Source organism: Petaurus breviceps, unplaced genomic scaffold (genome assembly GCF_028583685.1).
Source record: "Petaurus breviceps papuanus isolate PSGF00001 unplaced genomic scaffold, PetGlider_PUasm1.0 174, whole genome shotgun sequence".
NCBI classification, from domain to species: Eukaryota; Metazoa; Chordata; class Mammalia; order Diprotodontia; family Petauridae; genus Petaurus; species Petaurus breviceps.
In genome coordinates, this window is record NW_027185761.1 from 22,821,021 (window position 1) to 22,837,049 (window position 16,029).

Consider the following 16,029-nt stretch of genomic DNA (forward strand, 5'->3'; position numbering starts at 1 on the left):
AGAGAGAGAGAGAGAGAGAGAGAGAAAGAGAGAGAGAGAGGGAGAGCTGGCGCCTAGCCCTTGGGGCCAAAGAACCCGAGGACCTCAAATCCAGCCCGGGTGACCCAGCTCTGAAGCAAGGTGCTTGTGTGGCTTTCCAATGCCCCAAATGGTTTTATGATGTGCATTTCCCTTCTCTGAACAGCTTGTAAAATTGCCTAGAAAAAAAGTAGCCAAATTAAATTCATTTTTTCTGGCCTGAAAAAAGGGATATTTTGTCATTTCTTTAAGAAAGAGTGTTTTTCTCTTCTCTCTCTGAAGAAAATACTGATGAGGCTGCCAAGAAAGTGACAGAGAAATAAAGAGAGAAAAACCCAAGCAGGTAAGTGGTCCCAAACCATCTTCAAGCTCCACCAGTCGCGTGTTCCACCTGAGTCTGCACTCTCCACGTGTTTTTCTTCTCTGCATCCAAATGCCAGCAAATTCAAGAGGGCAGAGAGGGGGTAGAGAGACAGGCCTGAGGCTTGGGATGACAGTCTGATTAAGGGGCTTGCATCCCTAAGCAGACAGGCAGAGGGAGGCAAGAATCCCCACTCAGGCCTGTTCTGCTGGTCCTGAAGTAGCAGATTCTGAGGATTATTATGATTTGAGAAGTCAACATTTATTAAGCACCTATTGTGTACCAGGCATTGTGCTAAGTGTTGTGTTTAGATCTGAGTGTGGGGTTTACATTTGAATAATAGCTCACATTTCTTTGACATTTTAAGGTTCAACATTTATTCAACAAGTGTTTATTTTTTAAGCCTCTAAAATGTGAAGGCATTTTATATTTTTCATCTTTACATCCCCAATTGGAGATAAAAAGACAAAGCAACTCCTCCTCCAAAGAAGCTTAAATTCAGTTGTTTCTTCATGATACTGTGAGATGGATGGTGCAAATATTAGTAGACTCATTTTACAGATCAAAGCTTATGGAAGTTGTGTCTTACCCAAGGTGGCACAACTGCAGTCAGACCCAGGATTCCAACCCAGGTCTCATGACTTCAAGTCTAACACTTTCAGCCATGATACACTGCCTCCTCTAAGTAACTATATGGAGGGTCCTTAGAAATAGCATCCTGGAAGATAAAAGGAAGTCACTTACCCCCAGAGTCCATCTTCATTGTTCTCTGGCTGCATACTGTTTGTTCCTGCCTCTGGACAGACCTTTTCTAATAGTATCCCTCTGTCCGATGCCCTTTTCTCTATGCCTTGATCTGGGCCCCACCATCACCATAAAGTCTCCATTGACCTCTCCAGTCCACAGTACTCCCTCCCTCCATTGGGAGACTTTTAATGTCATAATCAAATTATTCAATACTTGATTAGCTAGATGAATAGACAGCCATAGATATATAAACAGATAGACAGGCAGATATGCACACATTTGGCATCATACACTGTTGTTCTGTGTATCTTAGAACTAAAATGCAACTTTTGTGAATGCCTAGGTGATGTCTTCTTGTCTCATACCCCACACTGCCTAATATGACACTGAGAACATAGTGGGTGCCATTTATTAACAAGTCTTTAGAATCCCTTCATTGAAAATGAATTGCAGAGATCATCTAAAGCATGCCCTACCTGAACAGTATCCCTGACAAGTGGTGGTCATTCGCTTTCCACTTAAAGTACTCCATTGAGGTGTAAAGTGGTTCAACCATTCTAGAAATCATTGTGAAATTATGCTAAGAAAGGACATAAATGTCCATACCCCTTGACCCAGAGATCCCACAATTAGATCTGTACCCCCAAGGAACCCAAAGACAGTAAAAAGACCCCATATTCACCAAAATAGTCATAGCAGCACTTTTCTGGGGTAGCAAAGAATTGTATACAAAATAGATGCCCATTTGTTGGAGGATGGCTAAACAAATCATGGTACATGAATGTCATGCAATATTTCTGTGCAGTAAGAAACAACATATATGAAGAATGCAGAGAATTACTAAAAGACATACTAAATGAAGCCTGGTGAAGTAAGCAGAACCAGGAAAATGATGTAACTAGAAACAACGAAAAGAACAGCAAAGTCCTGAATGCTGCATAATTATGATGACCAAGTTTAGCCCTAGAGAAGAGCTAAATAAACATGCCTCTGTCCCTTCTTGGCAAAGATGAGTGGCTTGGGTATGGAGCTCTACATAGATGGTCAATCTCAGTTGATTTGTCGGTTCATTTTACTGAAATGTTTTTTCTTTCTTTGTAAAATAAATTCTTTGCTACTAGGGATGACTCACTGAGCAGAAGAAAGTGGAGGAATATATTCAGAACCAAGTGTGATGAAAAGAAGAGATGGCAATAAAAAAAATTTAAAACATAAATAAAGACCTTCAATGATGTGAAACTCTCAGTAGTCTGCTATCTGACTACCATCCTGTGATCTCACATTTTCTCTTCACGTTGTTGTGATTGCTTGAAACCTTGCAAAAATGGCATTGCCCCAACTCATGAAAAATTAAAAACATTAGTTGGGAATCAGGATGGAATGATGGCTACCATGTCTCCTACTTGCCACTAATATGATGTAGTAGGAAAAATAATGGGCTGAGATTTAGGTCCTGTTAATCATTAAGCAGCTGAACAACCCTGAGAAGTTTCCTTAACTTTTTTGGTGCCTCAATTTCCCCATCTGTAAAATAGTGATAATTCCTTCCTTATCTTTATCACTAGTATAAGAGAGATGAAACGAGAATGAAATAAGTGGAGAATACTTTGAAAAACAAGCAATTCCTTTTATCTGTGGAGTAACTTACAATTGTTTAAGTACTTTCACATTCATTTCCTCATTTGATGCTTACAACACTCTAGTGAGAGAAAGAGAGGATGTAGGTGCTATCATCATTTTATAGGTGAGTCTCAGAGAGGTCAAGCCACTTACCAGGGTCACACAGCCAGTCAGTAGAAAAACCTGAATTCTCGCTGGATTTGCCCTACTCTGGTAACTTTAAATTCAGTGCTTTTTCCACCAGACCACAAAATGAAAAGTCATTATATGGCTGTAATTATTATTAAATCAGAAAGTACATATTTCCCCACAAGAAAATAACAACAAGCAAAACTAATTAAGCCATAACACACTCTAGGGAATTAACTGGATGGAATAAATTAGAGCCACCAGTATACAATAATAATTATAACAATAATAATGACAACTGGCATTTACACAACCCTTCATGTTTCACAAAGTATGTTATGTGCATTATGTTTGAGCTCACAACAACTCTATATAGAAGGTTTGTTTGGGAGAAGTTGTAATTTTATCAATGCAGACAGCTCTGGGAGAGGAAATTCCATATACTAAACCAAAACAGAACCTTCTCTGCTACTTAGAGTTTCAGAGACTTGCCTGGGAACCCTGAGAGATTAAGTGACTTAAGGCATATAGCCAGTGTGTCACAAACAGGACTTGAACCCAGGGAATTCTGACTCTGAGGTCTGACCTCTATTCACTACACAAATCTGCTTCTTGAAGGAAGTAATCCAGGTTTTTTGTTCTGTTTTACCTAGACCTGTTATTTCGTTGATATAGAGAACTCACAGAGAATAGGGTCTCTCTTCCCTTGCAAATCAATGCCCACTCTACAACTTAGAGACTTAAAAAGTTTCTAGAGAGTGTTATTGTTATTTTATAGATAAGGAAATTGAGACTAGCAGCAATGGCATGACTTGCCATTGTCACACAACAAGTAAGTGCTAGCCGTGGGATTTACCTGCACATCATCCTCCGAGCCCAACCGCCCATCCCCTGGACCACTCTTTTCTCATTCCAAGTAACAAAAGGAGAGTTGAGCTTCCCACATCAAAACACCACATTTAAGAGTTTCCAAGGACACAATAAAGACATCAACTCTGAAAAATGATTTTAGTTCTTTACAGTCAAATAGATGAGGTTGTAGTTAAAGGTTCAATCCAGTCTAAAAAAGTCAAGAGCTTGGGAAAGGAGGAATAGCTTGGAGTGCTGAAAAGAAATGGAGATAGTAAAAGGAAATCCAAATTGTTCCTATCTGCAAGGCTTTGAAACTGACGAAGTTCATTCATTTCCTGTTCATCCTTTGCAAGGTGACATTCTGGAAAGCAGAGAAACCAATCGATGAGAGAATCAGCAAAAAGATGCCCTGAAATTTTAACTGCAGGATGAATGCTCAGCATTTCCTGATGGGATCCCCCCAGACCGTCACTTAGCATCAGGGCAATCTATGCCACTCCTCGAAAAGGAGGTAGTGTGGAGCAGCAGGGAGAATGCTTTAGTGGGAGATGGGGTGGGGGTGAAACTAGCACAGAGGAAGCGATGCCTGCCTTACCACGTGACCTTAAGCAAGGCATGACCACTCTGGCTCTGAGTCTCCTCATATGTCAAATGGAGATCATAACATTGGAGTGTTTACTCTCACAGCATTGTTGTTTTTCGTTCTATCTCCCGCACTTAGCACAGGGTCCCCGGTATATCTTCAGACAAGAAAAAGAACATTTATTAAGCACCAGCTTTGTACTAGGCACTGTGCCAACTTCTAGAAATGAAAAGAAAAGCAAAAATAAATCTTTCCTCAAGGAGTTTACAGTCTAATGAGGAAGGCAACATGTAAACAACTATCTATGAATAAGATGTATATATATTTATATACATTATATATGAATATATGTGTATATGAGTATATGTAATGTATATATACATATGTGTGTATATATATGTAAATTAGAGATATTACAGAAGGAAAGCACTAAGATTTAGGAGGACCAGGAAAGGTAGCTTGTAAAAGAAGGTAGAATTTTAGCACTTCATAAATATTTCTTGATTAATTATTGCTTGGTAGATCACATAACAAAATGGATAGGAAAATGTTTTGGAAAGTATCATACAGCTGAGACTCATTCCAGAAAAGTCCTGGGAGCTCGGGAGGGAATTGGGAACCACATCTGTCCCTTCAGGGGGAGAAGGAAATGACTCAGAGTCTCAAAGGAGTTCTGCTTAGATCTGTATGAAGCCTCTAGCCTGCCTCTTTCTGTGGGGTGGGAGAAAGTAAATACTTCAAAAGGGCAAACTTGAAAGTTCAAATGAGTGCCATAGTGGGAAAATCAATGGATTTAGAGTCTTGAGTTCAAGTCAGACATAGCTGCCACTAAACTAGTTCCAATTCTTCTTGACTATGTGAACGTGGGGAAGTCACTTGACTTTCCGGAGCCTCCCCTTCTTTATCTGTAGGATGGAGAAGATAATATTGTCACTACCTATATCACAGGGAAAGACCTCAGAGTTCTGCAGTACTCAAGCATACACTGTTACTATTTCCAGCTGAAGGGGCTTGCCTCTTTTCTAAAAGGGAAGAAATGGCCCAGCCTGACTGATGGGGAATATTTATTGCATAAACCTTTTAATTGCCCTCTTTACCACTAAGTTCATTCTCCATTCTGCTATTGAATTAATCTTCCCCTAATCTCTACTTTTATCGCATCACTTCCCAGCTCAAGATTACATAATGGTTCCCCATTACCAGAATAAAGTCCAAGTTCCCTCTAACAGTTAAAGCCTCAATAACCTCTAAGCCTCTAAGCACCCTGCCTAGTCAATCCGTCCTTACTCCTTGGTGTGAACCTTTGTCCTGACCAACAGTCTTATCGCTGTCTCCTAATGTTTTTAAGGCTTTGCTCATTTTATTGGTCCCTTCTCCCATTACTTATTAAAATGTTACCAGTCCTTCCAGGCCCAGATCAAGTCCCACGTTCTCCATGATGCTTCCTCACTTCTCTGCTTGCTTGGATCTCCATTGTTCCTGATGTCTCATTGCATTTGCTGTCTATGCCGGAATACACTAGCTAGTATATTATGTTCTGTACCATTTTGTGCATGTATTGTCCCCTGGCTAGACGATAAGCTTCTATTGCATTCTCCTTATACTTCTCCTATATACTCCCATAGCACCTAGCATAGTCTAAGCACATGGTAAGGATAAGTGAAATGGAATAAAATCGAATTAAAAGGAGCAGAATGAAATAGAAATTCATCTTCTAAAGTGAAACATAATGGAATAGAATAAAAAGAATGGAATGGAAGGAATGGAGTGGAACAGAGAAGAGTGGAGTAGAATAGAGTCAAATGGAGGGGAGTAGAGTAGAGTGCAATGATGTGGATTGGAAAGGAGTGGAGTAGAGTGGACTGGAATGGAGTGGAGCAAAATGGAGTAGAATGGAATGGAGTGGAGTGGAATAGAACAAAGCACACGGGAGCCTGGTATTGTGGGCCTCTCCTGTCTCTCACGTGCCTGAAAGCCCAGGAAGCTGTGGCTCAGAGTGGATTCTGTTCAACAAGCCCTGCACTAGATGGCCATTGAGGCCTTTTCCAAATGTAAGATTCTGTGACCCTTTTCAAATTAACCCTGTCTGAGGAAAAAGACCAATTTCAAAGACCCCGGTGTCTAGTCGAGATTGGTGAGCTGCCAGGAAATTAAATTATTTTGTCCAATAAAACAATTTAGGTCCATTCCAGTTCTGACATTCTATGACTCACCTGTCACCAAAATTGTCTTACATCAGCCAGATAGAAAGAGATGTCCCCTCTTCCCCATCCTCTCCCTTCCCTCCCCCTCCTCCTCCTCCTTTCCCTCCTTCTCTTTCTCTTCCTCTCTCTCTCTCTCTCTCTCTCTCTCTCTCTCTCTCTCACACACACACACACACCCACAACACACACACACACACACACACACACACACACACACACACACACCCCACATACATATGCCCTAAGAGAAAAAAATTAACCTTAGGGAGAAAATTATCACTGAGGACCATATTTATTACCTGCCATAGACAGGCTAATAACCCAATTCTGCCTTCAGCATGAGTCCCTGGGAAAGCGATTGCTCTGTGTCCTACTGCCAACCCCCACCCAGTCTCTTGAAAGCCTTTTCTTTTTCATCCCAAATCACGATTTCGAAGCTAACTATCATAGCTGAGTCATTGTCATCACTGTGCCTCAGACTCAGGGCCACCTACATTGATTTGACACTCACTGAAAAGCCCCAAGGAGCCATGGTATATGATGGTCCCAACCTGAAGCTTAGAGTCAGGAGATCTGGGTTCACTTGCCCCAGTTGGGTCACAAACTTAGACAAATCACTTTTCTGGACTCCAGTTTCTTCCTTTGTAAAAATGAAGGACTAGACTAAGACTCATAATAGTATTAAGATTCCCATGGTTCAGTGAAACCAGCATAAACTGAACTGATCATGAAAGCAAGGACTACACATGGCAAAGGGACCTCAGAACCAAGGGATGACTCAAGGCCTTGCTTCTTTCCTGGCACTGGCATGTAGATTCTGGAAGGTCCTAAACCCTAGGGATTCATCTATCCAAGAAAACCCCCCAAGAAATTGTCCTGCACTGCAAAGGTGTACTGATCTCAGGATTCCAAACCCTAAATGAACCTTCCATACTGCCCAATCATGATGAAGCCTTCAACTTAAGGCAGAAGGCATTTGTCACTTCATTGTGAAAGGCCCCTTAGAAAGGAGAGGGGAAGCTTCCTACACTACATATCATCTATCCCCAAGAGCAGTCCTTAATAAACCCTTAGACAGCCAAACATATGTCTCCCCAAACTTTGCCTATCCTAATGAACTACGGTAGCACTCTCCATGGTACTGATTCCAAGCCCCTGATTTGACCCTTGCCACTTGGTTCCTCTGGACCTAATTCTGTCTCTGAGTCTGTGAACAGCTTGGGTGGAGCTGTGGTCCTAAGCCTGGCAAGCAGTCCCAAATATAATTACTGACTGGGCAAATAGATTAACAACAAGAAGTATGACACAGCGGAAAGAGTGCTGAGCTGGCAATCAGGAGACGGGATTCTGGTCTCAGTTCTTCTCACTTAAATGTGACCTTGGGCAACTCATTCGATCTACTTAGACCTCAGTCTCTTCATACACCAATTGAAGGAATCGAGCACAGCCATTTCTAAGATCCTTTCCAGCTCTAACATGCTATATAGTCTCTAATTCATAAAAATGGGAAGCCAAAAAAGAGGATGCCTTAAATTCTATGTAGTCTCCAAGTGCCCTCCTACTAATTCCCCACAAAAGGGCAGGAAAATCTTGTACATGGACTACAGTCTTGCTCAGAAGATAATGTTCTCATAATTCCAAATAACTGGAACTATTATCTGAGAGAAAGGGGAAGGAGAGAGGAGAGGGGAGGGAGGGGGAGAAAGAGAGAGACAGAGAGAGAGAAGACAGAGAGAGACAGAAATGGGAGAGGGGATATGAAGCCTCTGAGATAAAGGAGGAATGAGTGAGAGGTAGGTACAGAAATATACTATGGCCCTTAGGGTACAGTGGATAGCACGCTTGATTTGGAGTCAGAATATGCGGGTTCAGAGCCCAGCTCTACCTTTCACTAGCCATGAAACCTAAGGCAAATCACTTTCCTTATCTGGGTCTCATTTCCCAAGTCTGTAAAATGAAGGAATTGAAATAGATGACCTCTGAGGTTGCTTTGAATCCTAAATCCATGATCCCTGAATCTATCTTGCCATTCTGTTGGCCCCACCTGTTTACTTAATACATTTTAGCTTTTATTATCATTCCTTGTGGGTCTGTCTTATCCTCCTACTAAATGATAATATCGACATCAGGAAAGAGATTACTTGTTTTCACTTTTGAATCCCAGCCCTGGTACAGGGTACAGCATAGATTGGACTCTTCATAAATGTTTGCTGAATTACATTGTGCCACTATGGCCATAGACTCCTCTTGGTCAGAACATTGTATATTTAGGCTTGGACAACCCCCACCATAGGGCCATGAATGTAATAAAGTGCTTAATACTCATTGATCATAATGGCCAAAAAAAGATTAAACAGTCATCCAGTTTTCCAATGGCTCTAGTTGACTGCCTAGAATGCGTGTCACTGTAGATAAATTCATATGCTCCTTTAAACCACTGAACTAGAAAGAAAGAGGCAATGATAACTGAGCAGGTACCAGCAGAGGATCTGCCTTTGAATCAAGCTTCTTCTTCTCACCCCAGCCTTGCCTCCACCCCTCCCAGCAGCATGCTGTCACTCACTTGTTTTCACCTGCAGGATCAGGGCCACCCATGCCCTGGGATTAATTCCCTCCTGGCATGAAATGAATAAGAAGCTTTCAGAGCAACAAGAACCTTTCCTTGGCATCAAGTTTGCCATCTGGCGCTCTAGTCACCATTGGCCTGTATAGAATCTCCTCGTTGTCTGCTCCTGATTCCTGACCTTTGGTCCCTAATTTCCCCTCAGCTCCAATGCAAGAATCACATAATTAGAGTTAGAAAGGACCTGAAAGATTATCTAATAGAATCCCCTCCATGCATTGGGCAATGTGTTATTGAGGGAGGATCACTGAGCCTTAAAGTATTATGCATCCTTTAATACTTTTGATCAAATGTGCCACATCAATGTAGGTGACCCTGGGTCTGAGTGCAAAGACAATAGAAATATATATATATAAACCTAAAAGTATATTGCAAACTGTAAAGCATTATGCAAATGTCAGCTATTATTATTTTTTAGGGATCAGGGAACTGAGTTCCAGAGAAGCCAGGAATAGAACTTGGGAAACCTGATTTTGAGTCCCATGTGCTTTGCCCTCCTGGATTTCTAACCTACTGCCTACAATTACCTTTGGGACCTTCTGCCAGGTTCTCTCAGTCTTGCCCTCCAACTGATGACCTCTATACTCTGCTACCATCCATGGTCCTAGCATGACATAAGAAGGATGGCAGAATGTAGACCAAGTTGTATATGACAAATGGAACTTCTGTCTCTGGCCAGACAACATCTTCCTAGCAGGCAGTAGAGATGAGAAAGGGTGGGGAAGGCCTCTCACTATGAGAAATTCATCCCTAGAATAACACAAAAGCTGGAGTTATGGCACCTCTTGGTTCACCTCATGCTCATTGTATACGCATGGAAAAACCAATGGGATGCCTGCTTACTCATCTGATGGTTGAAAGTGATGCTCTCTGTGTATATATTTGTTTTTTTCATCTCTACCAGCTGCTTCCCTCTGTAGTGAAAGAAGTCAGTCAGAAAACTGAAGCCAGGATAACATCCAGGAAGTTTCCCAATGAATGGAATATGACTTTAGCTGGCAAGAAATGCAGTGGGAGAGTTGGTCAGCTGCGTCAGGAATGGAACGGGAGGCACTAACAGGAGCAGGGTTAAAGAGCCCAGAACATGGCAGCCAGTAACAAAGGCCAAGGAAAAATCAGGCAGGACCTAGACCCCAGCATTGATTGCCACGGGGGAAGACAATACCTTCTGTCAGAGGGGGCTGGATCCTGCCTGCAAAAATGAATGGCAAACATGATGCTCAGTCTGCTGTTAGCCAGGAGCCAGATAGAAACGGGGGCGATGAGGGGGGGGGATAGTTCAATTTAATCTTACAGGACCATAGAAGGGAACGTAGAGACCATTAAGCACAACCCCTCCATTTTACATGAGTATACTGAGGCACAGAGAGATTCATTGACTTTCCTAGTTAGTAAATGTCTTAAGGCAAGATTTGAACCCAGATCTTCCTGCCTTTAAGTCTGGTATTCCTGCCACTACAACCCTCACAGGTCAAAATAAAGATAAATACAATAACTTTTTTTATGTGATAAATACATTTCCTCCTCCCAGAAACTTGTCCCTAGCCCATTAGCTCTTGCTCAACAATGTCCCTGGCAGACCACCATCCCCAGGGAGCAGGATTTAGAAAGGAATAGGTGATAGAATTCATCTTGAGTGCTAGTAATCTCACAAGTGGACAGAGAAGACTGACATCTGTGCACTGATTCCCTTTCTTGCTATTCTCAGGGCAGCTCCCTGATAGAAAGCAACTAGAGAGGGACAAAAACTCTTCTGCTTGGCATGAGCCCATCTGAAGTCACTTGGAAAGCTCCCTCATTGCCTCTGCCTGAAGTCCCTGAGTCCTCACTCTCAGAAACCAAGCAAGGACACGTGTGCTAATTCAGGACAAAAGGACATGGGGGGGCGGGGTAGGCAACAGAGACAGTAGGTTTTGTTTTTCTTTTCCTTAATACAGTCTCCAGGGCTAAATAAAATCCCACACCTGGGCTCCAGGAGGCTCATTTCTCCTCATACCAGCAGCAAAGCTGCAGCAGTTAACGCTAGCAACAGTTGCTGCCACTGAAACCAACCTGATGGTGAAAGGAAAACAATGCCTTTCCCTGAAGTTCAGCCAAGGTTTCATTTAAGCTGGGCTCCCTTTTCTGTCATTCTCATTAAAAATAATAAGTCAGCTGGCAAACTTCAGGCCCAGTCTACCCTCCAGTTTTGTCTCAGCCCTCAGAATCTCTGTTGGTTATCACCTGCCTTCCTCTAGCTTTGTAGTTTTGTCCAAGGTTGTTCCCTGCTCCATGACCCTCGAGCCCAAACTGCTTAACTTACAAACATCTCCTGGCCTTCTCATCAACACAAATGCCCCTTCATTTCATTTCTGAGCATTTGATAAAGTGATAGGTAGAAAGACCTTGATCATCTAGTCTGAGCCCTACCTCTCCCATCCTCTCTCTCTCTCTCTCTCTCTCTCACACACACACACACACACACACACACACACACACATATACACACAGATACACAAAATCCTGGTACAGCAGAAGAACTCAATTCAGAATCAGAGGACCTGAGTTCAAATTTCAGCTCTACTGCTTGAATGATCTTTAATAAATCACTATACTCTCTGGGTCTTCATTTCCTCATTTATGAAATATTTAAATTAATATATGGTTGGGTTAGATGATCTCTGAAGTCCCTCCCAACACTGTCTATGATCCTATGGCCTCCTTTTACAGATGAGGAAACCCAGGGACAGAGAGTTGAAATGACTGGCCCAGGATCACACAGCTAGTAAGCATTAGAGGTCTAATTTGAACTCAGTACTTCCTGACTCCAAGTCCAATATACTATCCACTGTGTCACCTAGCTGGCTGGTTGCCTAAGATCATTATTCTCATTTTACATATGAAGAAACTGAAAGTCAAGAAGGGGAGTTGCCCTGCCCAGGGTCCCACAGCTATTAAGTGGTAGAGCTGGACCCCAGTCTCCTGATTCTTCTTTCTAGAGTACTAGCTGTGAGGCCATTCCAAGGCATTTAGGATCCAGATTTTAACACAAACTTTGGACAAATCTTCAAAATGGCATCCATCTCAAATATTTTCACTACAAATAAATTGGAAGTTGCCTCCATATTTGATTCCTACCAATTAAAGGACAACCCAGTCACTTTTCTGTTGGTAGCAATATCAGTGCACTACCCCCATTTTACAGATGAAATGACTGAAGGGTAAGAAGGTTAAGGATCTGTCCAAGGTCTTCCAAAGATCCAAGGCTAGACTAGACCACCCCATTTGCATGTTTCCTGTAGTGGAGTGTGATTGAAGGAACACAGGCCTGGGAGTTGGGATACTAGTCTCAGCCCATGAAAAATGGGCTAGATTTTAAACCAACTCTGCCATTTATTATCTGTGTGACCATAGGTTAGCCTCCTAAACCTCTCTGGGCCTTGGTTTCATCCTCTGTAAAAGGAATAAACTGGACTAGATAACCTCTTGGATCACTTCCAACTAGAAATCTCTGATTTTATGACTATATGACAATTGGCAAGTAGTTTCACATTTCTGAGCTTCTGTTTCCTCATCTATAAAATGAAGAAGATAGACAAGGAGAATATGGACATAGCAGCTAGGGGAGTGAGGCTGAGGACATGGAAGGAGGGAGAAGAGTGAAGGGAAAATGGAAGAAGGGGAGGATTGGAGAAGAAATGAGAAATGGGAGACTGAGGAAGAAAGGGCATGAAAATGGAAATAAAAGGATAAAGAAGGCTGGATTTAGAATCAGAGGACCTGGATCAAGGCTTTTAGAGAAGACACTTAACCACTCCCTAAGGATCTAAGTTAGAAATGGATAGTTATCGACACTGGTGAAAAGAATTTTCACATCATTAGGAATCACAGGTCTTTGATGTGTGATGTCTAAGTGTGGATAAAAAAGTTAGGACTACAGGAGAGGAGAGAGATCACTATGGGCTGAAGATAACTTCAGGAAATGGGTCCTGAGCCCATTTTACAGAGGAGGGTGGTCTCCATCATGGTGGATGATCTGGATCAGAAAGGAAGGAAAATTCCATGCTGGGGAAAGGGGTGAGGGGCACACTGATAGTAGGTTCAGAGAGCATGATAGAGACCTTCCTGTCTGAGGACAGTTTTTTGCTCCCACTTCTTCAAGGGGTAACTGTTCAGTACAAACACATTTTTCCTGCTTCTGCTTCCACCATATCACTAAGCTGGTTCCACCTTGCCGTGGACCTTATGAGACCTTGGCCGACTTTGAGTCAGGAAGATCTGAGTTCAAATGCTGCCTCTGAACCTTAATAGATAGCTCCTCATAGGCAAGTCACTTTGCCTCTCCCTGTGGCTAATCCCTGTAGCATTTGCTTCTCACGGTCGTTTAAAAGATCAAAAGAGAAAAGGAGAAAGCATCCTGCAAACTCTAAGGTGTTAAATAAATGTCAGTTATCATCAGGTCTTCATAATTCAGCAAATGAGATTAAGTCCAGTTTGGGCAGTTTCTGGATCTGGTCTCCAGAATGAGAGGAAGGACACTGACTACTTGAGAAATGAAGCTGAAGGGGATGTGAATCAAAATAATCTTTGACTGACAAAAGAGATGATAGAGAAGATGGGATTTAAAGCTTACTACAGTGCCTGGAAACACTCATTTTACAGATGAGGAAACTGAGGCAAACAGGGTTAAGCAACTTGCCCAGAGTCACACTGCTAGTAAGTGTCTGAGGTCAGATTTGAACTCAGGAAGATGAGTCTTCCTGATTCCAAGCCCAGTGTTCTATGCACTATGGTGCCACCTAGCAAGCTGTGGCACCTTATAAGCACTTACTGGATGCCTGTTGATAATAGCCATCTGTTAGTCCAACCTTCTCATTTTATTGATAAGGAAATAGAGGGGTTCATGGTCAGTCAATGAGGCTCCACCAGTCCATCTTAGAGACCGACTTGGCTGCTCAAGGGGTATCAACTATATAGCCCAAATCTACAATTGGGAGGGAGGGAGAGTAATATATCAATATATAGTAATATATATATGTATACTATAAATACTGTGTATATATAGTATATATAAATATTATACATATATATAGTATAAATATATAGCAATATTGCGAGAAGCTGCCACTCACCTTACTCCCCATCTGAAATACTCAGGAGAAAGGGCATGGACTGACTGCTGTGTGATTTTAATCAAGGGACCTACCCTCTCTGGACCCATTTCCGTACCTTAAAATGGCACAAGTCCAGCCTGCACTATTTGCATCCAGGGATATTGTGAACATTTTTTTAAGAATTACAAAGGGCTTTGAATTCTTCGGTAGGCGCTTACTGAATGGGAAAACTATGCTGGCCCCAGAGGCCAGAGTGTTACTGTAAAAGCAAGCAGCTTGGTAGGTACTTCCAGAAATCAGCATCGAAGGGTTTCTATTTCTTGGCCATTACATCAGCTGGTTTATGAACCTTACAATCAACCACAGCCTCACCCCTGGCTCTCCTGAGGCCCCATTGTGTATGGGGCTTCTATGGAATGCAAACCAGGAATAACCAGGGGATGGAGGCTGCAAGGCAACAAAAAGCTCTAGATGGGTTTGCACCTGTATCACCTTCCTCAACTTCTCTTCCCTTTAGTCTCCCGACCCTTCCATATGACATCTTAGATCAAAGGTCTTCAATCTTCTTCTTTTTTGTGGGATGGGAAGTACTTTCTATGAACTCAAAATCTGAAGTTCACAGAGAGGTTAAATCATTTGCTTTCCTTTTTCCAAATAGCCACCAGACTAGTGGTCTCCAAAATGGGGGATACAACCCAATCCAATGGGAGTGTGGAAAAAAGTATCAGGACACCTTTTTCTTATTGAAAAAAAAAACAGAAAAAATTGAGGCACTAAATAATACAAGAACATTCTGTATGTGATTGCCATGTGTCACATATAGCATGGAAGCATCCTGAGGGAAGGTGGATGGATACTCCACAACATGGCAGATTTGGCAGTAACAGCCTCCTCACTCATTTGCTTTACTCATTTCCTTTCAGCACATTGTAATTTATTTGTGCCCAGCTAAGTGGATCTATAGATTCTATTATCCGTTTTTTGCTAAACAAATCACTGGCGGGGGTGGGAAGGGGGGGGAATAAAGGGATATGGAGTTAAAAGATTCTTGAAAAGAAACTACAGATTGAAGATTATGTTAATAATGTGAGTATAAGAAAAGACCAAGAAAATGGCAGTTGACATTTCCTCCCACTATGTTCTCTCCATCAGTGCCATTAAGGGTAAATGACAGAGTGACTCTGATCACTAGGCAGCCTTCCCATCTCCACACCAACCTACTTCCCACTGTGGAGGTGCCACCACCATGACACTAGCCCCTCTGACTGGTGACTCTTATCCCTTCCACCATTCCAGCAGGGATTGCAATCATTTTCACTTCACTCCCAATGCACTCCCCTGGACTACTCCAACACTTCAAAAGCTGCCTTGCCCCACCCCCTAGACCACCCAGTCACCCCTCCTTCCCTGCTCCCCTTTATATATTTGAAGGCAAAGATTGTCTTGTTTGCTTTTGTATCCCTAGTATCTAGTACAGCACCTGGCACACAGTAAGTGCTTAGTAAATGCTTCATCTACCAAACAACTAATTGGATCTGATTTTTTTAAAAGTTGGCCAAAATTGAAATTGTCAAGATTATTTTTAAGGGAATTTACAGAACTTTGACAATAATTAATGATAAATCTCATCCAAAGTATTTATCACGCTTTCAGAAATTACATAATGACAGCAGGAAGCCATAATGATTAATTAGCAAGACATTTAAGAATTAAGCTTTTGTTTCCAAAAACAATTTAAACATGTCAACTAGAAAAATTCTCATTTCTGCACATGGAAACTAAAAACAATTTGCTAATAG

The 16,029-nt window shown here is 42.0% G+C and overlaps 1 protein-coding gene and 1 long non-coding RNA gene across 2 annotated transcripts in view; one reads left to right on the forward strand and one right to left on the reverse strand.

Moving 5' to 3' along the window:
* Nucleotides 1–2,419, forward strand: part of LOC138158400 (uncharacterized) — a 4,634-nt gene extending 2,215 nt beyond the window's left edge. The window contains exons 2-3 of the long non-coding RNA XR_011167633.1: nucleotides 301–361; nucleotides 2,248–2,419. This is a non-coding gene — a long non-coding RNA (uncharacterized lncRNA). The remainder of the gene's footprint in view (nucleotides 1–300; nucleotides 362–2,247) is intronic.
* SYN2 (synapsin II) overlaps nucleotides 1–16,029 on the reverse strand; it is a 256,865-nt gene that overhangs the window by 195,945 nt on the left and 44,891 nt on the right. The window lies entirely within an intron of this gene.